Source organism: Panthera tigris, chromosome F2 (genome assembly GCF_018350195.1).
Source record: "Panthera tigris isolate Pti1 chromosome F2, P.tigris_Pti1_mat1.1, whole genome shotgun sequence".
NCBI lineage: Eukaryota > Metazoa > Chordata > Mammalia > Carnivora > Felidae > Panthera > Panthera tigris.
The window spans coordinates 75,316,251-75,342,868 of record NC_056676.1 but is presented as its reverse complement, the minus strand read 5'-3'; the positions used below and the strand labels follow the sequence as shown (position 1 = coordinate 75,342,868).

At 52.8% G+C, this 26,618-nt stretch overlaps 1 long non-coding RNA gene across 1 annotated transcript; it reads right to left on the bottom strand.

Moving 5' to 3' along the window:
* Positions 1 to 15,079: 15,079 nt before the first annotated feature.
* On the bottom strand, positions 15,080 to 25,067 carry LOC122235039. The gene is made up of 3 exons (XR_006213123.1): positions 24,792 to 25,067; positions 15,607 to 15,884; positions 15,080 to 15,192 (listed from the first exon to the last, which is right to left on the bottom strand). It is a non-coding gene; the product is annotated as an uncharacterized LOC122235039 (long non-coding RNA).
* Between the last annotated feature and the right edge of the window lie 1,551 nt (positions 25,068 to 26,618).

Genomic DNA, 26,618 nt, shown 5'->3' with positions numbered 1-26,618 from the left:
GTCCCATCCAGGCCTTCTCTCCTTTGCCCCGAATGATTTTTTTTTTCCCCCACTTTGATTGGGCCTAAGGACACGTCAGGTGTAGACAAGAACAGGACTCCTGAGATCACGGTCTTCTCTGGCTCATCGGTGTGCTGACAGCTGACCAGGCCCAGCCCACACCCGAGTCCCCCCGTGTCATGGAAAAGCACAGACATAAAGAGGGACTTGAGCTCCACGCTCAACCCCAGCTCTTCTGGCCACGTGACTTGAGCCAGTGTCTGCATTTCCTTTCTCCCATACTCTGCACTTCTCTGAGTCTGCTCCAAATCAGAATACACCCCTTCACCCAGACGTTCCCCCCCGGAAATGGTCACAAACATCACCGGAAGGATGTCTTTTGCTTGGAACACATTAATACCTAACATTTAAACAATGGCTCGTATGGCTCTTAATCTGACTTAATACTCGTAGCAGCCCCAGGAGGTCACTGTGTCTGTCCCCATTTGACAGATAAGGGATTGAGGCTCAGATTAAAAATTTGGCCCAAGGTCTATTCCGGAGTGAGAGGGCCAAGGCTCAGACACTGACCTCGACCTTCCAGGTGCAGCTGTCCTTGAATTGTCACCTCACACCTACAAGGGGAGTGGGGCACGTCTCTCCCGGTTTTCTGACCCCCCAGGAGGGGGTCTGCCCAGATCTCCTTCCGGTGCCCCTCCCCCTTCCCTGGCTTCTTGTGCTCTTTGATTTCAACCTCAAACCTGAAACTTTTCACTGAGGACCCTGCTCAGTGTGCTGGAGAACGTTATCCAGAGAGCAAGGACAACAAGAAGTGCCTAAGTGCGTGCCTCCCTGCAGGTGGCCCTCAGCCAGGATGGGGGGGGGGGGCGAGGGGGTGTCAGGGTAGAGCCCTCCAGGGCAGTCACCCTCCCTCTCCAGAGCTGCACCAGGGGTCAGGCCGTGGTGCCCTCCTCAGGACTTTGCTGAAATCATGCCTTTACTTGGTTCCTTCCCTTCCCAGGCAGGCTTGCCTCCTGACTCCTTTACTGGCTTCTCCTGGGAGCGTTTTCCTAATAAATCACCTGCACACGAGTCCTTGACTCAAGGTCTGCAACCGCAGAACCTTGAGCGTTGGTGCATTTGTGCATTTGTGTCCCTAAACCCCCTCACCCCAAAGCCCCTTCATGGGTGCTGGAAATATCGCCACAAAGGAGGCATGGTCAGACTGGACTGCCTCTCCCCAAATCAGAGGCAACCTCTTTTCTGATCCAGATCCTCAGGCTTTCTGTGAAATTACAGTCTAAAACATTACAAAAAAATCATTCTCCACAGAGCCTAAAAGGAGCTGGAAAAATCCCCATGATTCCTGCCCCCCCCCCCAGCCACCTTTATAGCATGATACACAATGTCCTCGATAATTGTTCTCAAGGACTCACAAATAATCCTATTTTCCCTCAAATTCCACCTCCCCTGCAGGCTCATGCTGGAAGTCTCTCCACCAGAGCTTTGACTATGGCTCCAAAAAAACACCCCGGTCAGAGTCAGACGAGAAGCTGTTATCTCAAAGCTGTTACATCTTGATGTGAATGAAATACCAGTTTCTTCATCTATAAAACAAAAATAATGCCACAATTTGGCAGAGTGAAGATATATGGTGGCAGAATGTAGGAGAGGGGGCTGAAGAGGGCTACCAGAATCTAAGGATTGACGCTCGTCATAGGGGGCGCCTGGGTGGCTCAGTCAGTTCAGCGTCTGACTTCGGCTCAGGTCATGACCTCGCAGTTGGTGAGTTCAAGCCCCGCCATCGGGCTCTGTGCTGACAGCCCAGAGCCTGTTTCAGATCTTCTGTTTCCCTATCTCTTTGCCCCTCCCCTGCTTGTATTCTCTCAAAAATAAACACACTTAAAAAAAAAAAAAATGACGTTCCTCAGGATGACATTTCACCAGGGACACTGAAGGCCAGCGCTGTTTCCATGCTTTCCAGATGTGGAGCGTGAGGCTGGCTCAACCCAGTGAACCAGTGACAGTTCTTCCTGCTACAAGGAACAGAGTCACGACAGCACAGGCAACGAGGAAGTGTATCCATCCAGATAACCAAAGTCCCAAGGTAGGTTTTCCAGACCTGGTTAAGTCACAGTCTAGTGACCTCATCAAGGACCCCAAGATCTCCCCTTATTCCCAACACCTCATCTTCATTCTGATGGCATGTCCCTCCTACTAGCTACCCTCATGGTCACAAGATGGCCAACGGCACCAGTCAGTAAGGAAACGCAAATTAACACCACAGTGGGATCCCCCACACTTGTATTCCAATGGAGAAAATTATGAGAATCAACCCTTGCCGGGGCTGGTGAAGAGGTGGGGGAACGGAACGTTCACACACCGCTAGTGAGGCTGTAAAATGGCACAAGCACTTTGGGAAACAGTGGGCAGTTTTTTTCAAAAAGTTAAACATATGCACACCGTGTGACCCAGCCACTCCACTCCTAGGTGTTTACCCAAGACAGATGACAGCATACGTTCACGCAAGGACTTGTGTGTGGACGTTACACAGCTTGACCTGTATAGCTGAAAGCCGGAACAAGCCAAACGCTTGGTCGTCAACAGTTGAATGGATAAACGCATCGTGGTACGTTCATACAATGAAATATCACCCAGCAATGAACAAGAATGAATTGTTGATACACCCAACAGCATGGGCGAATCTCAAAGCAAGTCTGCTACACGAAGGAAGACGGGCAAGACAGAGCACGTACTGTATGATCTGTTTACGCAAAAATTGAGAAAAGGCAAACTAATGTATGGTAACGGACAGCAAATCCGTGGTTGGCAAGGGAAAGATGACAGGAGGGAGCAGGAGAGAAAAATGACAAAGGGGCAGAAAGAAACGTTTGGGGTGATTCATATGCTTGCTATCTTGATTGTGGTGATTGTTTCCCAGTGTATACATATGTCAAAACTTATCAGATTGTATGCTTTAAATATGTGCTGTTCACTAATGCCAATTATGCCTCAGTAAAGCTCTCTTTTTTTAAGCTACTTGAGCAACATCGAGCATGGAAAAAACACCACCAAATATAGAATGGTTTACCAGAGGTCAAAAGCAGTTCACCTCCATTTGGAAAAACCCACTAGACTATTTTGGTGACAGACCAAAGGACACCTCTCTGGTGACCAGAAAGACTGTGGCTAATTGTGCATCTGTGTCCCTAAACCTTATTTATCGGCTACCGTCAGCCATTCATGGGCTAGATGCTGGGGACAAACAATGAAGGCCCTGACCTTGGTAGCCCAAACTCCAGCAAAGAAAGTCCACGAGAAACGACAACAAAGCAGCATTCACACTCTCTTCCAAAAGCATCATGTCTCAGCCCGACGTACTGACCAATTTTGTTTCTCTGAATCTCCATTATTCTTGTGGTGGCCACCCAACCCCCTTGAGGAATGCATCCTTTAATGATTAGCTACGGTCAAGTCATTGTCAGCAAAGATTATTTGACGCTCTGTTTCTTCATATCACAGGACACGTAGCTGTCATAGTGTGAACTCATCACCCACATCTTCTACTGTTCCCTTTTTGTATCCACCTGGCCCCCCATTAGTAGATTGGGAGCAGGTATGTACAGTGAAATGCATTGGGGTCACACGCCTGGATCCTGACCCTTCTCATCACTACACCATAATAATCTTGGGAAAGTAATAACCCTCCCCGATTCTCGAATCTTCCATCCATACCACGAGAATAATACATAACTTCCAAGATTAATGCGAAGGTGGCTAAGAGATGATCCCTACGAAGAACCAAGTACAGTGCCTGACACGCAGTAGGTGCTCAGTAAATTGAAACTACCAATATAATAATAATGGTTCAAAACCAAGCTCTATGATTCATCAGCATCACGCCCTTGGGCAAGTTATGTTACAGCCGTCATGTCGGTTCCTCCTTGGAAATGTGAAGGTTACGATGCTTATTTCACAGGCTGTATGTCAGGCTCCCTATGAGAGCTGGGTCAGAGATTCATGAGTGCTTGCTAGTTGCCAAGCGATGGGCTTGGTGTTGGTGCAATAGGGATGGGAAACCAGAGACATAGTCTCTGGTCTCCGAGTGCTCAGAAAGCATACGCAGCAAAGTATGCTGTAGTAAGAGGGAAGCAAGTTTTGGAAATGTGAGCATAGAGAGGCACTTCTCCTAGGCTGGCGAGGAAGAGGAAAGCTTTCTGGAGGCTACATTATCTGAGCCAAGGCTAGAAGAACCCGCCAGGCTTATCCAAGGACGGGGAGAAGAAGTGTCCTCCAGGCAGGTGGCCAGCAGGAGCTGGTCACGTCAGAGAGCCGCACATCACCCAGCACGGGGGCCGAGACTTAGGTGGCACGCCCGTCACCCTGCGGGACCCCTGAAGGCACCAGGCAGGCTGGTCTCCCTCCTGCCTCTTCCCCATGCCATTGCTCCTGCCAGCCGCTGGCACAGAGCTGCGCCCGTGGCAGAATTGGCCCTGTCACCACTTCCAGACTGACCCGTGTACAAGAATCCCCGCGGATGTGACAGCCCTCCTCCTGTCAGGCCCTCCAAAGTGACTCCCTGCCCCGAGCTGACACTGGCTGGTGACAATTACAGGGTAAGAGTGACTCCTCCTCACCGTGGGGCTTTCAGATCAGTGCTATTGTCCTTCTGGAACATGTATATTTCCCTGTGTCCTCCACAGCCCTGTGACTTCCAGCCCCTGATCAATCGCAGGATCCTATTTTTGCTGAAGAGGCTGGGCCAGGACAAAGGTCCTAGATGGCTTTCTTTTGCTCCCTCCCAGGTTCCTTTGTTAGGCTGTCCTGTCCCCACCTGACACCCCCAAGATGGCTGACTCCCCCTGACAAATTGGGAAGGAGGGGACGGAGGCAGCCAGCGCTATGGAGCCACTGTGCGTGCTGATAAGTTTGTGACAATTTGCTACATGGCAACAGAAAACTAACACAGGCTGTCAGGTGGAAATGGACTTTGTGTTTAGAGGAGGAAGAAAGGAAGGGAGGGACGGAGGGACGGAGGAAAATCGAAGGGCACCGTGAACAAAATGTGAGAGAAGGCAGTGCCATGTGGGATGAAGGCAGAGGCAGAGGGAGGCGGGGGCCAGCTCGCGTAGAGACTTGGTAGGCACAGCAAATGTTCAGTGCAGGTGCAATCGGGGATTTCTGGAAGTCCTTCAGTGGGTGAGTGATGAGATCTGATTTATGTTTTCGAAAGAGCACTCAGGTGCTGTGTAAAGAACAGATTAGATCCTAGAAAGTGATAGAGGCACCATGGAGACGAGTGGGCATGGCTGCGAGGAGCTAAGGGAGCTGGAGGGGTGGGGGGCTCACGTGGCAGCCGGGAGAGGGAGAGAAGCGGGCGGACTCAGGATCTCTCTTCGGGAGGGCGCCCACCGGCCTCACGGGTGGGCTGGGCGCGGGGTGAAGCGTTCAGATGCACTCAACATGATTCCCGGGACCTGGGCTTCCGCAGCCAGGAGAAGATGGTGACAGTCACAGAAATGGCAAAAAAAAAAAAAAAAAAAAAGGGAGGGAGGAGCAGCTTTGGAGCCAAGGTGGGAAAAGTAAGACTTTTTTGCGGTCTGGAGCTGAGGTGCCCATTAGTCATCTAAGTGGAGATGTCAGGGAGCAGGATGTACGAGCGTGTGGCTTCAGGATGTTAGTGCTAGAGATAGAAATTTGGAAGTCATTACCGTGAAGATGTTGTTTAACGGCGTGGAAGCGGATGAGGTCACATAAGGAGAGAACGACGACCCAGGACGGAGCCGTGGGGTGGTCCGACAGTCAGACCCAGGGCAGGGGAGGGGGCCCGGCAGAGGAGAGGGATGGAAGCAGCCTGGGACGGGAGGAGGAAGAGCTGGAGTGTGAGTGAAGCCAGAGCACCTTCAAGAAGAAGTAACCAGCCATGTGACGGTGACTAGCAAAGAAAGGGGCAGGCAGGGGAGAGGCCCCGGTCCTGCCAGCTTGGGGTCTGATGGCAACCAGGCAAGGCAGATGCTGTGGGTGGGGTTAGGGCTTTAGCCCAAAGGGAGTAGGCAGCAGAGGAGACGGCAGGTGAGGAAGTAGGAGGACACGGGAAGGGACCCCATGAAGGAGAGCAGAGGACAGCGCAGAAGCCAGCGTGGACGTGGCGGTGGGGGGGGGGGGGAGGGGGGAGGTATCAGAACACGAATCATCCAAGGACAGGAGTAGAGTCCATGACCCAGACCACAGCGGAAGTGACAGAAGTGGGGACCACCACCCGCCGACACAGGGGGAAACAAGGGCAATGCAAAAGCAGGTTCAGGGGCACCTGGGTGGCTCACCTGGTTCGGTGCTTCGCTCCTGATTTCGCCTCGGGTCGCGATGCCACGGTTCGTGAGTTGGAGCCCTGCATCAGGCTCTGTGCTGACAGTGCTTGGGATTCTCCCTCTGGCCCTCCCGCTCGCTCGCTCTCTCTCACGCTCAAAATAAATAGATAAACATTAAAAAACACACACACACACACACACACACAGCAGGTTCAGAACGAATGCCATTTGGGAGCTAGGACACCAAGGATGTGGCCTAGAAGCATGTGGTGGCCAAACGGAGGTTCCAGAGATGGTGGGAGCACAGGACCACGGCCCGGGGGACAACCGTGAGTGCAGGCGAAAGAACAGAAGGAGATAAGCACGCATCTCCGTGGTCGCTTGTTTGCTTCCTCACCCTTCCCGCTCCGGAATACACGCTCTCTAAGATCAGGCCCCGAGTCTCGCGTCCTGTTCCCCCCGCACGTTGCTATGCACTCAGCAAATACTCTCTGACCAAAAAGGCGTGCGAGGTCCCTAACCGGGGCCCGGCAGGTGGGAGCTCGCCTGCCCTTTGGGGGCTCGCTCCTACCCCACGCCTCTCCCTCATTTACAGTCTCTGAGGTTTACACACAGAGCCCTGGGGCTTGCACAGGCGGTGACAGACAAGGGCCGCGGGAAATTTACAGCACAAACAGAACAGAAACACTGCCCGCAGGATCAGGAGACCCGGGTTCACGTCCCAGGTCTGAACCTGATTGTCGCTTTGAACTTGCGGTGCCCCCCTCCTCACACACTGCCCACCCCCCCAGCCCACCCCCCCCACCCCCGCCCTCCCGCCTCAGGGCTGTGTCACCTGTAAAAAGTGAGGATTGGATTGTGTTCCAAACCTTTCTTTTTGAAATCAGCAGAGCCCCTGTGACCAAACCTTTAGGGCTGGTCTGAGATATGAAAGACATCAATGGGGGCCGGTCTCGGAGGCTGATGGAATCCCAGGAGCCCCAGAGCTCAGCCACACCCAGGCCCCCAGGCGGCCGCTCAGGGCTCCAGGGCACCCTTTGCCCACTGGCGGTCCAGACTCCCTCTGTGTGCGCCTCCTGGTGGAGATGCCCGGTAGGTGCAGCCCCTTCCGGGTCGCTCGGCCTTCCCAAAGAGACCATCTCCCGGTGATGGAGCTCAAGCCCAAGGCCCTCTGGCTGGGATGTTGCTCTCTCCGTGATCCTGATGAATGCTGACAGCAATTAGCGGAGAGAGAGATTTCCCTGCAGAAAGATGGGAACATTTATTAAGCACTTCATGCCAGGAGGCAGAACACAGCACAAAATTCATTAGTACTTAGGGCCCCGGCAACCCCCCATTTTCACCCAAGGGCTAAAGGAAAACCTAAACTCCATAAATAAGGGCTACCAGGGCCTTTTAAATCTTGGCTTGCACCAGAGTGGGATTTCCATCTCTCTAATTTGCCGTCTTATTCCCTGGGCATGTCAAGACTGATATGAGTTTGGGGTTTTTTTTTTTATTAAATCAAGCACCTGTCAGGAGGAAGTTTACTTCGCCGTCAATGATGTGGCCAACCAGCCATCAGCAGGCATCCGACCTCAGCCACTTCGAGAGCTTTCGAGAGGGCTGCCTCCCTTGGTCCCCTTAAGGCTTAATTTTCTTAACAAATCACATTAGGGGTTCTTAGCATATCACAATGCTGGCACCTCACGTCTCTGCCTGTCATCGTTTCTTCCCCACTCACGCGGTGTTTGCGAGTTCTTCCAGGAACGGGTACCGAGCACCTTCTATGTAGCAGACTCCATGCCAGGCCCTGGGAATACAGAGCTATTTTACTCCTGTCTAAAGGGTCCCTGCCCCCAAGGAAATCTCAGTCTTGGGGTGAGGGTGGGGAGCTTCGCTGGCACCAGTGCCTGCTGAGCCAGGATACAGGAGGGAAGCCTAATCCAGTCTCAGAGCAAGACACCTGAGGAAGGGGCAACCCAGTGAGGAAGGGTATTTCCAGGGCTGGGAACTGCATGTGCAGAGTCACGGAGGAGGACGAACAAACAGGACGGGCGTAGGGCCCTGCACGTTTGGAAAGGCTGGAAAGTGGCAGACAAGTGAATGCAGAGAAAAAGGAGGCCAGTGAGTTAGGCAGGGGATGGGTCATGAACTCTTGGAGGCTCTAGCTGAGAGATTTGAACTGTAGCCTGGAGAGAAAGGGGAATCACAAAAAGCCGAGCTATGCCAGTCGCCACCAACATTTTTACGTGGCAATAATAATTTCTTAGTAGCAAGTAACAGAAACTCAACTCTAACCTGCTTAAATAAATTCTGGAGCTTTGTTGGCTTCAGGCATGGATGGATCCAGGTGCTCAAGCGATCACATCAGGACTCAGTCTTCCTGTGTCTGTACTGGCTTCAGTGTCAGCCAGACCGTCGTCACCTGGTGCCTGCTGGCAATTCCAGTCTAACCCAACAGCCGGTATTAGTAAACACTATTACCTGCTCCCTTGGTCCAGACGAGATCCTAAATAATTTCTAAACATCTAGTCATTTAAACCTCTCAATGACACCACCAAGTGGGTGCTATTTTAACCCCTTTCCATAGATGACAAAGTCGAAGCACTGAGAAGTGAAGCACTGGACCCGAAGTCACACGGCTACAAAATGGCAAAATTGGAATAAGAACCCAAGATTGCTGCCACCGTCCACACAAATTTACCAACCCCTTATCCACCTCCCTACGTGAGCCTCACGGCTTGGAGTCCCAGCAGAAAACCCCTCTTCCTGGGGCGCCTGGGTGGCTCAGCCGGTTAAGCATCTGACTCTTGGTTGCGGCTCAGGTCATGATCTCACGGTTTCGTGAGTTTAAGACCCGGGTCGGGCTCTGAGGTGACAGTGCGGAGCCTGCTTGGGATTCTCTCCCTACCTCTCTCTCTCTCTCTGCCCCTTCCCCACTCATGACGTCTGTCTCTCTCAAGATAAATAACTAAACTTTATGAATTTTTTTGAAGTTTGTGTATTTTTGAGAGAGAGGCAGACAGACAGAGTACGAGTGGGCGAGGGGCAAAGAGAGAGAGGGAGACACAGACTCCGAAGCAGGCTCCAGGCTCCGAGCTGTCCGCACAGAGCCCGATGCGGGGCTCGAACTCACGGACCGCGAGATCATGACCTGAGCCAAAGTCAGACGCCTGACGGGCTGAGCCACCCGGGCGCCCCTGAATAAATGAACTTTAAAAACAGAAGGAAGAAAATCCCTCTTCTTGCCTATTCCATCCTAAGACCACACCTCATCGGACTGGCTTGGGATCTACACTCACCCCCAAGCTAACTGCTAAGTCCAGAGAAACAGGATTTGGCAGTTGGCCAGACCTGGGCTCTCCTCATGAGCTGAGAGCGAGAGGGCTGCTGTCTGGAGGAAAGTCTGGGGGATGTTACTGAAAAGTAAGGGTTGCTCGGCCCCCAAATAAATGGATACCAACAGCACCACAAATAGTAATAATGCCCTTCGTGCCCACGTCCCGCATGACCTTGAAAAAGCACTTTCTCATTCGTCGGCACTCTGGTCTCCGGGACAGCCCTGGGGGACGAGGGGTGATGGGGTCCGTGTTCCAACTACGGAGCCATGTTCGGAGCAGGAAAACATCTCTCCGGGGATCACGGTGAGGAGAAGCAGCCCCAGAACAGAGTCCTCCTCGATGCCACCTGCCTCCCTGAGCCCCATGACCGCAGCCTCCAAGGCCCACGGTCTGCCCGCTTCTTCCTCACGGGAAGGAGGCAAACGACGTGGCGGCGGCTGAGACTGGGATGGCCCCTGGCTTTGTCACGTCTGAAGTTTCTTCGAGGACGATCCCCTGACTTGTGTTTCTTCGGTGTGATTCAGACAGCACCGGCAGGGCCGAACACACGGTCAGAGCCCACGAGGTGCACGCCGAGTTGAACTGAATGAGACAGGTCACGGACTTCTGCCCCCACCCTGCCGGCTCCCGGCGTGCTGGCGTTCGCCTCCACGAAGCCCTCCAGAACTGCATCCGGCCGGCTCACCGTCATGAACGCACAGGGATCAGTCCGGGCAGCTCATTACTCTCTGTGCAGCCACACAGGCCCAGGTTCCAGTGACGGCGCCCCGTGTCGGGCAATTACTTCACGCACGCGTTCCAGAGCTTTCCTGAACTCCCGGGAGCAGTGGGCACTCAGTGGGACACAGCCGGGGATAAGACAAATAATACGAGCTTGGAGCTCATATCCCAGTGTGGAGGATACAAACAAACCAGTATATAAACACCACTTCCGGGGCCCCTGGGCCCCCGGTGGCTCCGTGGAGCGTCCGACTTCGGCTCAGGTCATGGTCTCGCAGTTCGTGAGTTCGAGCCCCACGTTGGGAGTGAAGGAGCCGAGCCCACAGAAGTGCCTGCACAACGTCCGGCGAATGAGTGAGGTGAGGTCGCTGTCATTCCTCCCCTTCCCTACCCTGCCTTAACTCAAAGGATGTCTCTCGGATGGGGTGATGGCAGGCCCAGGACTACAAACAGTGTCTCTGTGCTACCTTCCAGGTCTGTCTCTGCTCGTGCCCTGTCCCCCCCTTCTCCAAGGGGGAGAAAGGCTGATCTGGTTGGCTAATGCCAGGACAATGGGCCAAACTTGCCAGCGAAGATTCCAGAGTCAGGACAGAAAACCTCTCCTTCCTCCACCTTCTGAGAGTCCAGAAGGACAGGAGCTAAGGTGGACCCTGAGCTTGGCCTCATCGTCCCTTCCTCTCCCTTGAGGATTTCTCTTCCTCAGTCAGGTGCCCTGAGCCCACTCAGAGCTAGGTACTGTGCAGACAGCCTCTCCCTGCCTCTCTCTCTGTCTCTGTCTCTCTCTTTCTCTCTGTCTCCCCCTCTATCTCCCTGCTTCCTTTTTCTCCAGGCGCGATGCTCTCTGTTGTGCTTTGCTCACGGAGGCAATAAGGCAACGTGTTACGGGCTCCAGAGCCAGACTGCCAGGTTCAGCCTTCTAGCACTTGCTGTGTGGCCTCCCCACCTGGCTTAGCCTCACACATCCAGTTTGCTCTGTCCATCCAACAGGCGCATAACAATGATTTTCATTTCAAAGGGTAGTGGAGAAGCAGCTCAGAGACTGCTGCATACGTGAAACAGCTGTTTTCGTAGTTCGGGCTACGCTAGGCTGTTTCTAGTAGCTCGGGGTAAGGAAGCTTCTTAGACCATTAAGATGGCCTGGACAATCTCTTCATTTACCAGCCCTCCGCACCGGGCTTTGTGTCGAAGGCTCAGCTAACAGGGACAGGTTCTTGTCCCTTCCCTCTTCTGGGCCTGCGCCCGGCCGTCCTTCCACTGTTCCTGTCTATTCCTGGCCATGATCTCATTGAAAGGCACCCCAGTCTCACCCCGATGTCTGACACAAGCCTTTGGCTCTGTGATTGCAAACGTTTGGCTGTGATTTCCTCTCCTGTTGGGAAGAAATGCCTTCTCCCTCCTGTCTCCGCCCTGACAAGCAGCGAGGTAGAAAAACAATTGCTTACCGGCTTCAGACAAGGCCCCCAAAGCTGTTAGGAGCTGCCTCCCCTCCCCCACCCCCACGCCTGTTCCCCTGGCTTTCCCTGGGCCCGAGCTGGGGAGGGGAGATCCAACCTCTAACCCTCCTCGGGCTGCGGCATTGACTGAATTAATCAGAGAGGCAGACGGCGGCCATTCAGCCTGAAGGCCACCTGTGTTCCAAATTTGAAAATCCATTCACTCGGGAAAAGCAGAGAGTCCCATGGGAGTCGAGGGATTTCAGTTCGCTGAACACCGCTTTGGGCAAATAAGCAATTTTATTTCCTCTCCCCCACCCCCTTAAAAACATCAATGAAGTGTTTTGTGGTGTTGCTGACAGCACATGTCACTTGGAAGCTGGAAATAAAATCTTCTTTGAGCTATTTATAACTGACTGGCAAATGGAAGGCAATGGAAAGGAAACTAAGACTAGAGTTGAGAATGGGGGTGGGGGAGGGGGCCGGAGCTGGGGGCCAGGCCCCCACTCCCGGCTGTGAGCTCAGCCTAAACCGCTCAGAGCCCCGGGACCCCGACTCTCCTGCCCCGCTGCCCACAGAGGGAGGGCGATGAGAAGCGTGTGGACAGACGGGCTGGGGCGGACGGGGGGGCACACCACACGCTTTGCAAGGACAAGCAGTGCACTTTGTAAACTGCAAAGTGCCCCTGCCAGTGACACGTTTTGAGGAAACTGAGGAACGCTTTTTCTCGAAGAAGGTGAGCCCAAGGATTCCTGATTCTTTTTTCTTTTTAAAGAAAACATCGAAATCCAGGTTTTCCCGTATAATCTTTCACTTTGTGCTTTCTCCAGCTAAGTCGGAGCTTTTAAAATCGGTTAAACAGCACCGACGGGCTGGACTCAGGAGAATCCAGGAGATTCAGGAGACCGAAGGTCCCCCACTTGGTAAATCGTGTTCTAGCATCTCCTGGTGAGATGTTTGCATGGCCGCTCAAGGAGAACCTAAATCCAGGGTCATGACTCCTTCAGGTCCAAACCTGAGTGATCACGGCTCCCTCTCGAGGCAACAGGTGCGAGCATCACCCCACCCGTTCACCAGAGCCGGGAACCTGAGCCTACCACCTACCCCTCCTCCCTTAGGTTCCGTCCCATTGGATAGTTCTGGAATTCCCATCCATTCCCCCGGGGGGCCTTGCCTTGATTCAGCCCCTCCCCGCTCTGCCTGCTCCTTGCCCACCTCTGCCGCGGGCATCACCACAGCCGCTAACTGGACCCCGCCACCAGGCTTTCCCTTTGTGCGGACACAGCCTCAAGAGCGATGGTCGTGCCTCTGGTCTCTGCCACACCCAGGGGACAAAGGAGGCCAAGTCCCCTCACTTCCTTGAACCTCAGGTCTCAAACAGGCTCCAGTTCTCATCAGAGATCCTACAACACCAGGAACCCTGGACCCCACTCAGGTCCCCAGAGTCACTAATCGGATCAGAATCCCTTCTCCTTCCTGGGGAGGGACGAGTGGGTCGTAGGTATGGAGGAAGGTGCCAGCAGTGCTCCTCCCAAATCTTTCCCTCCTGGGAAGTAGGATTTCCCTTTCCCCCTACGAAACACGACGAGCGGGGGATAAGAGTTCCCATGCAACACAGCGATTTGTTATTTGCAGCAAGACAGGTAAAGAATCGCTTACCCCTTTCAGACAAGCCCCAAAGCTGTTTAGAGTACCCCCGACAACCTTGCCCTCGTCTGCACTGTTCTTGCCATGCTTGAAGAATGCAGCTGTTGGGGCGCCCAGGGGGCTCAGTCGGTTGAGCATCCGACTCTTGATTTCAGCTCAGGTCAAGATCTCACGGCTCGTGAGTTAGAGCCCCACATGGGGCTCTGTACTGATAATGCAGAGCCTGCTTGGGACTCTCTTTCTCCCTCTCTCTGCCCCTCCCCTGCTCTCTCTCTCTCTCTCTCAAAATAAATAAACTTAAAAAAAAAAGTTAGAGTACGCTCAAACAACTCTTCTCTCGTTTGCATGGTTCTTGCCACGTTTGAAGAACGCAACCGTTCATTTAATGTCCTCAGCTCCCCCTACTAGCCCCGAAGCCTCCTGAGGGCAGGAGCTGTCTCTCCTGTGTCCTAAGGGCTCAGTTCCCGGCCGAGGTGCTGGCACATTGCCGGGCTCAAGAAACGCTTATGCAAGTGAACTACATCTGGTGGCAGGAATACCCTTCAGCCACCCGGTCCCCACGATCCCTCCAGACCCCCCTGCCCCGCGCCAGCCTCCACTTACAGGGCCACCCCATGACACCCGACCCCCGTGTTGGGTCTGGGCGGTCCGGGGTCTTCAGAGCAGGACCGGCCCCTGCTTCACAGACAGGCCCCTGCTCTGAATGTGCTTGACGCACGGCTCGTGTTCCTGGCCACACCATCGCCCCGGCACTTGAGGGCCAGCAGGACGCCACGCCACAGAAGAGGGGCTCGAACGGCCTGCAAATTGCTAGCAAGGCGATTCCGCTGCCACCCCTTGTCACGTGACAGACAACTATATCTCTTTACAGAGGAGTAGACAAAGGCCCCAAGAGAGACATGTCATCCGAGCCAGGAGTATGGAGTTCATCGGAGAGAGAAAGAGCATTCCCCCAGAGGGATGGACGGAGAGCTGAGCTGGTGACATGTGCAGTTTGGAAACAGACAAGCCTCCCGAAACAGAAAGACAAGGCCAGGGCAAGATGAGGGGGTAGTGCACAGAAGGTTACCTGCCGGAAGTTTCCATGAGCCGGCCGTGCTGGCAACGTAGGGTAACGAATAGAGAAGTGGCCTCAACCCATACGACTGACTTACCATGAGATCCAGGAAAATATCCTGAATTTCCCCGAGCCTACACTTCCTTCTCTATTGTGACAGTTGAATTAGGACCAACTCTTGGCACCCCCAGTGCCAGCCCTGCATCCCCCTCTTTGCCACACCCTGGCTTCAGCTTAACCGCGTGCCCTGCCCTAGTCCATGGGGTGTTAGCTGTCATAACAGGAGCAGAGACAAAGTGAGCCTGGCTGCCATCGGGCTGGCTTCTGTGCTCCTGTGATCCACCGTGACCCGAGCGTCCCTGCGGGAGCTGCCATCCCTCCGGCCCAGAACCCGGACCTGAGCCCGACCTGCAGGCTGAACCAGAACCTCCAGCGGAGCGCAGCCCAGATCGGCCTGGCCATCATACACCCAGTCCCCGGGAAGGCCGGTGAACATGGGATAAATGCCGTTGCCATATGTCGCTGGGTGTCACGTAGCAAAAGACACTGAAATACTCATCAGTTCTGGTGAACTCGTGAACTGGTGAAATACTCACCAGTTCTGGTGAACTCGTGGTGCCATGCTCTGAATCCGAAGTCATGACGTTGGTGAAAGTCTCGGAGGCATTACCACATAGGCCAAAGGGGGTTGTTGATCCTGTGTTGGGTAAGTAATCCAAATATGTCTTCAATGGGGCAAAAGAGGGAAATGATTCCATGTAATCATAAAAGCAGAGTGAACTATGTTATCCCACCCCCCCAGTTCAGCCTTCTTGTAGAGATGTGCCCGTGTCACTTCTCTGGAGCGAGCGACAGTCACTCCAGAGCCCCACGACCGCCACCCAGCCTCCACTCTTCCAGCTTCTTTAGAACCCGGCTGCCTGCATTCCTGGGCCCACGAGCCTCTTTACAGCAATCGCTCCAACCTCTGTGTTCATCCTCACATCTCTGACTCTGCTTCTCCCGCCTCCCTCTTTCCTTATAGGGATCCCTGTGGTTACATCAGGCCCACCGGGATAATCCCAGATAATCTTCCCATCTCAAGCCCCCTAATTTAATCACACCTGCAAAGCCTCTTCTGTCATAGAGGACATACTCACGGGTTCTGGGGATTAAGACGTGGACATCTTTGTGTGGAGCATTATCCTGTCCACCACAGTGAGTTTCTGACTTCCATCTCAGAAGCGCAGAATTCGGAAACCAGGAAAGGATCCAGAAGAAGGAAAGGATATGGACCGTCACGAGCACTGTTCACATATTTCACGGTTTTCCCTTCCGGTCACGTGGTAATATGGTACATCTTAGCCCCTCCTGGAAAGCCGCCATCCCCTGTGAGTTGCTCTGGTCATCGAAACAGGAGCAGAAGTGACTGAAACATCTGTGAAAATTGGTGGCACCGTGTGATTCGTCTGCCCTCTCTCTTCTCTGTCCTGGCAGTTGGCGGCCCCTAGGGCAGCCTGAGTCCCAGAGCGAAGCAGACCCCCAGATATCCCATGATGGACACAGAGACATTAGTGAGCAATAAATTTTGTTGTTTCCAACCACTGAGATCTGGGGGCCTAACCGAGATCGTCCCAGCGTTCAAAAGTTCAGGGCGGCCAGGAGCATGTCCAGCACAAGACTCCGTCGTGATTGTATGTCCCCAGGTATGTCCCCAAAGACTCCCATCCACTGGTCCCGAATGAGCTGTCTTGGCCAAGGCCCAACAACAAAGAACCCAGGGATCAGAGTTCAAACTAAGACTTTCTAAATCCCGCTAAGTACATCCCTCTCGTAACTCTCTGAATACATGCGCGCGCACGTGCACACAGAGAGAACAAAGCCAGCTGTGCTCCCAGAGAAGCTGGCCCTTTGCGCCTTCTTCCACGTGCCCAGTCGCTTGCACAACCCCAGGCCAGGAGAGCCAGTACGGTGCAGAATGGGGTTGCAGCAGGGAAACAGCAACATTGACTCTAACTCACTAGGTCACTCGGAAGACATAAATGGGGACGAGGATCTAAGCCGACGGACGCGGAAGAGAGATGCCCAGCCAAACGAAGAGACCTGACGGGCTGGTTATAATTGTGTCTCCCACAGCTCCTTGGCCCCAGGAAATGTTAGAAGACAGAAACCCAGACAGCCTGAGTCCTGGTGAGGCAAGCTAGTTAAGGGCCAGGAAAATCCTCCCCCACATACGTACTCACTAGAAAGGTCTTTGCTGGTGACGGCTATTTGCCAGAGAGTCGGGCCTGGAAGACAGCTTGAGGGAAAGGGAGAAAACTACGGTGTGCGGGGGTGTGATTTGGGGGCCTGTGTATGGCACGGTATGGGTTGGGATGGATAGGGGAAACAGAACACAATTTGTCTTAGAAGTAAGTCCAGGGGCACCTGTCCGCCACAGTGAGTTTCTGACTTCCATCTCAGAAGCGCAGAGTGGCTCAGTCGGTTAAGCGTCCGACTTTGGCTCAGGTCATGATCTCCCAGTTTGTGAGTTCGAGCCCCGTATCGGGTTCTGTGCTGACAGCTCAGAGCCTGGAGCCCGCTTCGGATTCTGTGTCTCCCTCTCTCTCTCTGCTCCTCCCCTGCTCATGCTCTCTCTCTCTCTCTCTCACTCTCCTTCAAAAAAATAAATAAAAACATGAAAGAAAGAAAGAAAGAAAGAAAGAAAGAAAGAAAAAAAGAAAGAAAGAAAGAAAGAAAGAAAGAAAGAAAGAAAGAAAGAAAGAAATCCAGACCTGTCCTCCAAGGGTGCACTTAGCACAGAGGCTGTTCTCAGCAAATGTGGCAGAGAGGGGCTCTGTAACTTGGAGAAGATTAAATCCCACGATTCGGTCATGTCTTTACGTATTCGTCCATTCATGCATTCATTCATTTATTATTCTTTCTTTTAAGAAGCATGAATGGGGGCGCCTGGGTGGTTCAGTCAGTTGAGCATCCGACTTCAGCTCAGGTCATGATCTCGCGGTCCGTGAGTTCGAGCCCCGCCTTGGGCTCCGTGCTGACAGCACAGAGCCTGGAGCCTGCTTTGGAGTCTGTGTCTCCCTCTCTCTCTGCCCCACCCCTGCTCACACTCTGTCTCTCTCTGTCTCTCAAAAATAAACAAAAATGTTTAAAAAATTTTTTAAAAAGAAGCCTGAATGAAGCAGGAACCCTATAATCTTGGAAAAGATAAATAAAGTAAAACCTCTTCCCTTAAATAACATACAGGCAATACATGAACATAAAAAGCTAACCGTATGGGAGACCAGTGGTGTCCAAAGTGGAAGAAGGGACACATTGACCAGCGGTGCCCAAGACAACCATTTGAGCAGAAAAAAGAAAATATTAGAATTTCTATGTATTTTTCTCTCACACTTTCTAAATGCATATTTTACGTAGGCTTTCTAACATATGATAAAACAATCCAATGGTACATGTGACTAATAAATAAATGAAACGAGCAAGAAAAAATGGTTTGGAAATATGTGCTCAAAAATGTGCAGTGATGGAATGCAAAAGCAAAACCGTAGAAGCAGTTATAGATTTTTGATTCCCTGGCTAAGAGAACAGCAAGATAACAGCTTGGGATTCATCCTTATCCACCTTCCCATTGAAATGCTTACAAAAATAGACCCAGGAGAATTAAAGGTGCAATAATACTGAGAAACAGAAATAATGTTCCGTTATCTACCAGAGCCCAAGAGGAATTTCTACTAAGTGACGAATGAGTGAGTCTACGAAGCAGAACAATAACACCCATGGAAGAAGATGAGAGGTTCCCGAACACGTCCATTGTCTGCCCCTACCTCAGACTCCAGAGCATTTTTACCAAAAGGAAGGGCAGCAAGGGAACTATATTGAGTATCTAGTGCTGCGTGGCAAATAACCTGACATTCAATGGCTCAAAACAACAGTAATCACTCATTAGCTCCCTCAGCTCTTCAGATCAAGGAGCAAGCGCGGCCTGGTGGGGCGCCTCTGGCTCAGGCTCTCTCAGGTGATTGCTGCCAGGTACCAGCTGGTGTCCAGCCATGTCAGTGATGGACTGAGGCCACAAGACTCACTTCCCAGGAGGCTCACTCCCGGGGCCAGCAAGTCGCAACTGCCAAGTTGGTTTCTCTTCATGCGGGCTCTCCACGGAGCCGTGTTAGTGTCCTTCCAACATGGCGGCTGGCTTCCTGCAGAGAGAACCATCCAAGAGGCCAAGGCAGAAGCGACAATGTATTCTATGACCTAGCCTTGGGAATCACCACTGTTACCTCCACCATCCTCTATTTGTCACACAGGCCAGCCCGATACTACGTGAAAAAGAACTACATGGGGAGTGAAAAACCAGAAACGGGGCTCATTGAGGCCGTCACAGAGGCTGGTTACCACAGAAGCTAACTCACCAGGGACTATTCCTGACATAGACAGGGCCCTTTTTCCATCTCTCACTTTTTGCGTCTCTGTCTCTCCCTCTCTTTCTTATTTGTCATTTTCTCTCTCCCTCTCTCTCTCTCTCTCTCTCTCCATCTTTATGCCTCCCTCTGTCACTTGTTTCCACCATTAGTCTTTACCTTTCCACACATTTTCAAACACCGTGACATCTACTTGTGAAAAGGTAAAATCATTATTGATCTCACAACTAGCCTCTATGAAGGGATAGAAGCAAAGACCCTGAGGGCAAGGGTATCGGCAGGAGTCAAAGCAACAAAGGAGACAACCAAACTACGGCCCTCAACCCTGCCGCTTCCACTGGCAGAGGTCAGTGTCCCAAGGATGAGCTGGCAAAGGTTAGCCGTGTAGGGCGCAGCTGATGTGGATTTGCCAACAGGAACACGAGGCCATCCTGTCTCTAGCTGACCTTGGGTGAATCCTTGCCTCCTGATGCCTGACCACCTCCGCTAAGCCCCTTCTATACACAGCATAGGTTCTGCAACTTTTGGAACCCACTCCACATGCAATTCCAACACTGGGAAGGATTTTTAGCTGCAAACAGCCTGCCTAATGTAAGCAGGAAAGGAACATATGAAACGTACCCAATAACTCAGAATATCTTTGAGAAGAGTAAAAATGGAATCTGACTCTGCTGAGTCCAAACACCCCTGTGAGGATTCTCTAACAAACATCACTATGTAGCAGTTACCACGACCACAACTAGCAGCCAGAAATTCCACCACTGCTGCCCCCAAACAACCAAATAGCTCCACACTTTCTGGACAAGGACCTCATATTTCTGATTCCAAGTCTCAGAGAAGTTCACCTAACTACAGGGGCCTAGGTCCTCCGCCGTTATCCTGGCTCAAAGCAATCCTCGGGACGCAAATTTTCTGGGTTCTTCCATGCAAAGGCGGAAGTCATAATGTTAAAAATAATTAAGAGGTAGCGAGACTATCCAAAAGGTATCGGACAGCTGTAAATGACGTATGTCCACTGCACAGATCAAAGGAACACAAAGAACGCCAGCGAGAAGAAGGAAAAGGGAAGGTGTTTCCTCGTGGGCGGCTGCCAACCCACACTTTCCAGATAAACACCAAGACAGATATTGGTTATCACTGGCATTGTTGTGGACTGTTATTGGCAACATGAGCGCATTTAAGGTTAGAGATAACGTTCGAACCCAGGATCTCACTTGAGCTCACAAAATCCCGGTGAAGTAAACCAGTTTGGGACTATGCGGCCCGGTGAGATGGGGAGCCAGACAAGACTGGTCCCTGGAGCTCCCCCAGAACAACTAGAGATACAGAAAAGGGGAGTCTCCCTTAGCACCTGTGTCTGTGTCTCAACAGGGGAATGTCTTTACTTACCTTGGTGGCAAACCCCAGCTTTATGGACGAGAGATAAGCCCATCTTCACCCACAAGCATCCCGTTATAATTTCTTTCACATAGACTGCGGGCACACAGACATTTTTCCACATCAAAATGCAGACATAAGTTTGTTTTCTCATTCCCTTCGTCAAAGCCACCCACCGGCTACGGAGCAGAGATCCAGTTAACTGCGACAGGACCAGGGTGACAGGCACAGTGGTCCTTTGTCATGTTTTGGCTGCCTGGAATCCAAATTTCCTTCCTGTTTTTGGAGAAATCCCCAAGTCTGTGATAGTCTTGGTGGGGACAAAGTCCATGGAAGCCTAAGACAGCTAGATAGTGTCCATTCCCAGCAGGCAGTTGGGCAGTCACATCACCTCAGCTCGACCGATCGCACCTCCCACCTTGACCGCTGAAATCACCTGTGTTCTCAGATGCCTTGGCTCCCACAGATTCCTTCCCTGCTTAAGTTAGAGGCAGTTATGCAGAGACAAAAAAAAAAAAAAAAAAAATGAGTAGCTCATCTTTAATGTCATGCTGGTCATTAAAGAATCCAAGGTTTCTGTTAGCCTGCCCAGGTTCGTCAGCACCAAAGGACAATTTTTGTTGGGCTTTCTGAAAGGCCTTCATATTCCAACAAACATTCATTGTCCGCACCTTCTGTGCCAAACACTGTCCTAGATAACGGAGACTCAGTGAATAGGCAGCGATCCCTTCTCTCTAGGAGTTAGTGGTTAGAGGGAGTTCAAAGCTGTTTTAAAGGCCCCCCTGCGCCCATCACTATCTTTTCAGACACCTAGGAATCAGGTTAGAAACCACTGATCGAACCAAAATCACTCCTTTACATAAGGAAAAAACGAAGAACCAGAAGGGTAAAGAGATTTCTCCAAAGTCATAACAGCAATTTCCCAACAAAGCCAGGAGCTCTCCACTTCCCCTGATCCCAGGCCAAAGCTCTTTCCACTTCATCACCCGACCTGGAGGGGGTTTAAACAGCAGACGTCATCTGCCCTTCTGTTGATTTTTTGCCAACTGGTCAACACTGAGATGCTGGCAGGCAGACTAGTGAAGGCCCAGTTAAGCCCAGCCGGGGTCGTCTGCAAAACGGAACAGCACCCGAGGAGGAAAACAGTCCCGAGGGGCCCTGGGGACACACTGCGGAGGACAGGTTTGAGCCAGCAAGTCCAAAAGAGAGAGAAGTACAGGAGCCGGACACCGAGCACGCCAGTCTGCCTTTCCAGCACACCAGCCCCAGGAGCATATGGCCCATAATTAGCCACCCGGGAGATGGTTATTGAGCCACAAATGGAGAATTATGGCTTCAGGTAAGAACCGGCAGCAGGAAGCGGAACCCTCAGAAGACTAAGAAAACCCTGTTTTCATGCAAATGCCTTCAGTAATCATAAACAAAAGGAGACACGCAGGGGCCTAGGGATGACCAGGGGGAGGAAGGCTGTTGCTACATCAGATACTGCATTTCTGGAAGATCTCTGAGACCCAGAAGAATCTTGCAGGCATCCCTGCCCCACGGGCCCTGGAGACCCCACCTGACTTATTCCAGGGCTGCAAGCTGGGAGCGTCCCCTCAGGGACACAGGTGAGCTCGTGGTTCCAACGACAGGCCAGGCGTTTTGTGGATGAGAAGATCCTCTGGCCATCTGAGAATTGTGAGAATTGGTCAAAGTTCCTCGACACAGGGTTCCTTTTTCCCCTTCGCCCCCCCTGCTCTCCGTTCCCTTCCAGTCCGCTCAAGAGGCAGCAGAGTGAAACAGGCCAAAACCCGGCCTGGCAGATTTGACTCCCGAGCTACTGCTTCCGGGCTGTGTGACCTTAGGCTGGTACTTCACGTCTCTGTGTCCCAGTCTCCTCAGTGGTAAAGAGGGGTGATGTTGCGTGGAAAACACGAGTCGCGGCACTGAAAGCTCTCAGAAGCGAGTCTGGCGTGTCGCAGGTGCTCGGTAAGGGTTAGAGGTCCCTGTTACCACCCCCACCCCACAGATGCCTTCTGTCTATTCACACTTAAGTCGGCCCCCCGGTCTTACTTCTCGCCTCTCAACTTCTGTCTCACCTTACACACGCTCCCATAACCCCCTGGGCACGGATTCCTTTTCCCACCATCTCTGCACATATTCACCCTCCCCGCCTTCCAGACCCAGAAGGGATCCCATGAGAAACCATCCCTGATGGCCGTGGGTGGGAATAACCGTCATCTCTCATGCCCAGTGCGCCTCCCCCATGGTTCTTCACGCTCTCTATGTTGCTTTATACTCATTCGTGCCGTTGCCCCTCTGCCCCACCTGCCGGCCCTCGGCCAATGCTGCTCAATAAACCTGGGGAGCAGCAGATGATGAACAGGGAACAATGGGTGCTCCACCGAGCTCCCAGGGGCCCCGTAGGCTCCCACCCGCGCCCTCGGCTCTCCCCTTCCCACTCGGTATGGAGGCACCATTCACTCACCCTCCCGCGAGCGTCCCCACACATCCTTTGGGACCAAGTGCCAAGTCCTGGGAGACAGGCTTCCAAGGAGAATCCCAACCCCAGGTGGCAGTGGCTGAAAAAGGGAGAGTAAACCGGGACGAAGGGGGACGTGGGGAAGAAGGAGGGGGTGCAAGGAAACGCTCAGAGACAGTTGACACAAGTGAAGACTGCAGAGGTTGGAGTGAAGGGAGATTCGCCCACACAGGCTGCCGGCCAGGCTCCTGCTCAGGAAAGCAGGCTTGTGTCCATAAGCACGGGCAGTCACAGAAGAGTCACGTAAAGCGATTCAAATAAAGTGCTTTGCATGATGGATGACACACAGGGCGTGTTCCGTACATGTTGACCATGATCTCCATTATTAGTTTAACCGGCATCATAGTCTAATATCCAGACAATTATACTCAAGTTCTATCTTTATCACCAAGTTACTGTGTGACCTCAAGCCAGTCACCAGGCCTTTCTGGGCATCTCTGGGCCTCAGTTTCCTCACCTGTAAGATAAGGGAGCTGCACTTGGTGATCTCTGGCTTTTCTCTTCAGTCCCTGATGCTGAGGATCTGCCCCAGCCCCCGTGGACCCGTCCCTCCTGTGACAGCCGCTTCTTAGGTTATGGCGCTAACTCTCTGTGTCACTCCTCACTGTTCCGGTCTCCAGAGTTTCTGCTGTGCCCCCAAACCGTGTCTTTACTTAGCTCTCCCCAGCAGGACCGACCAAAGAACTGAGCACCTAGAAAGTTCTTAATAGCTGTTGATTTACAAGGAGTCACATCATCAGGAAAACTGGGAGTCAGAACTTAGCCTTGTCTTATCATCATGATAAAAACAAGGGGGGGGGGGTGCCAGGGTGGCTCAGTTAAGCGTTCGACTCTTGATTTGGGCTCAGGTCATGATCTCACGGTTCATGACATCAAGCCCCCATCGGGCTCTGCGCTGGGCCTGCAGCCTGCTTGGGATTCTGCCTCTCCCTCTCTCTCTGCCCCTCCTCTGCTCTCTCTCTCTCTCTCTCTCTCAAAATAAATAAATAAATAATGAGGAGGAGAGGAAGAAAGAGGAGGAGGAAGAGGAGAGAAGGAGGGGAGGAGGGGGAGAGAGAAGAGGGGAAGAAGAGGAGGGAAGGGGAGGAGGGGAAGGGGAGAATGAGGAGGAGGGAGGGAGAGGGGAAGGAAGAGGAGAGGGAGGAGTCGGAGGGGGGAGGGGAAGCAGGGGGAGGGGCGGAGGGGGAGGGGGAACAATGGGGAAGGAGGAGCAAGCAAGGGTGTCCTGTGTTTGCTGAGCTGTGCTGAGCACTCCCCCTGCGTAGCGCACACGACCGTCAGTCCAAAGATTCAGAGGCTTAGGAAATGCCACTCTTCCACCCTTTGCACGCAGCCTAGTTTGCACGCAGCCTAGTTTGCACGCAGCCTAGTTTGCACGCCGTGTCCCTACCGGCGAGCAGGAGGGAGTGTACCCCCCCCCTTCCAGCTCCTCCAGTTCCAAGAGCATGGTCTCCTCCCTCAGACGCCAGCCTCACTCTTACTTTTTCGTGGGGATTTTCGTCACTCATTATACCCAGAGTCTCAATCTCTTACGGGAATGAAAAGGTCCCCTTCCACAGAGGGCAAGGGACGTTTCGTCTTCAGCCCTCCTAGAAGGTGAGAGGAAATACGTGTGGCGCATCCTCCCAGCACACGGAAGAAGGGCAGGACAGAGCCCCGGCATGCACCGTGCCCTGCAGTGCTCACAGCCCTCCCCGCCAGAGACTGACGGGGGCCAAGTTCAGATCACCACGCCCTGGTGCGGGCCAGCGACCCGTCTGCAGGCATGGGGCCAAAGCTTCCGGAACGCTCTACAACTGGACTTAAAGCCTTGATGGTCAGCCCGTCCTCCTCCGTCACCATGAGGACAAAGTGTGACGTCTGCTCCACAACCCCATCACCCACCCAAAGCCAGCCTCGTGGGCCAGTGCGAGGCATCTGCCGGCCCCGACCCACCTCACCCCCAACTTCGGCCAACTCAGGACATGCACACTCTGGTCCCCCCTAGGTCCTAGGCCCTCTCACCACCTCCCTGCCTGTCCCTTACCTTGAGGCGGCCCCTGAGTCCCCAGGCACCTGATTCCCTGCGTTGCCCATACGCTGGGCCGTGCCTGCAACCTCAGAGCTGCCCCCGCCGGGCTCTCCCGGGTGGCATCTCTGGAGGATGAGCCTGCTGTGTACCATCAACAGGAAAGAGGCCAATGTTCCCTTCAGCCCGGCCCAGCTCCTCCTGCAAGACGGAGACTGGACGCCCTGCTCTCTGTAGTCAGTGGCGATGCCCCCCTTTTGTCTTCTTCCACAGGACGCGGTAGAGCAGAGGACAGCAGGCTCTTCCTGTAAAAGGCCAGATAGTAAATGCTTGAGGCTTTGCCGGCCACACGATCTCTATCACGATGACTCAACTCAGCCACGGGAGTACAAAAGCAGCTGTAGACAGCAAGGAAACAACAGAAATGGCTGCGTTCCAATAAAAGTTTTTCATAGACAGACACTAAAATGTTAATCTGTATAAGTTTCACATGTCACTAAATAGCATTTTCCTTTTGACTTTTTATAATCATTTAAAATGTAACCACAATTCTTAAAAATGTAAAAAAACAAAAAGGGGGGGCTCACGACGCTTACAAGAAGAGGCAGCCAGCCCGATCCGGCCCGGGGGCTGTAGCGTGCCAACCCCCGGCGGAGAGGAGCGAGCCCCGGTTCGGGGTCAGACGGGGGCATTCCAGTGCTCTTCCTACCACCTACGGGCCCCAGGACCTTGGACAAGTTACTCAACGTCTCTGGGTTTGTTCCTCCTCAAAAAACTTGGAAAATAATCATGCCCTTTTCATACGATTTTTGTGAGCCTTAACTGAGAAGCAAGTTAAGTTTGTGCCCCAAACCATGCAAAATGGTTTGGGGCACAAATACCCCAGATGATAAAGTCTAAGCGGGGATGGCAGGGACTTTGTTGTCGTGGCAGAAAAATCTGGAATCCAGGACTGTGAAACAGCAGGGCAGAAATCAGCTTTGCCATCAGCGAAGTCCTGTGTTTCTCTCCTAGCTCAACCCCTTACAGCCGTGTGACCTCGCTCAAGTTACGGGACCTCTCTCAGCTTCAGTTTCCTCATCCATGAAATATCGACAATACACTCACCTCACAGGCTCTCCGGTGGATGACTTCGATGGCAGAGAAGGTAAAGTGCTTGGCATAGATTGGACCAAAAAATGGCGATTATTATTTATCCCATCCCGATTCTTTTCCTATCCCAAATTTCCTTTTTTTCCTTTCCAGAGAAGAAGTCAACGTTCTTTATCAAAAGCCCACCTCTCGTCTCTGCCTCCAAAACATCCCTGCGTTCCATCAACACAACATGCTCCCACCTCCCTGCGGGAAAGCTCGTTGCCGGAAACTAGGGCAGCCCTTTGAACTGGCGTTCTTTCTCCAAGCTGGAAAACATCGGGCGGTGTGCTGGGAGCTGTTTGTTTTCTCGTTCTCACCCTTGGAGTCGCTCTATCTGGATCCGAGGCTGACAAGGGACCAGCATGAGGACAGGCTGCCCGCGGGCCCGGGCCTGGGAGGGACCTTGTCTGCCCGGCCCAGGCTGCAGCTGCGGGGCCCTCGGGTCCCCGTCGGCTTTGTGGGTCAGACTGATGGTCACTTCCCAGCCGGGCCATCTCTGATCTGACACGGACAGCCCTGATACAGGCCAGGCTTGTCTTCTTGCTGGAAAAGCTTCCAGACATGGTATTTCGGGTGGAGGCCTGCTCGAGCTAGAAGGCTGGCATAGCTACAGGAACTAGAGTGATTTGAGGGTGGGGAGGGACGGGGGGAGGCATTCTTTCTGGTTGTCTGGTCCTCCTGTCCCTTGCAGGGGGTGGATGGGCCCAAGGC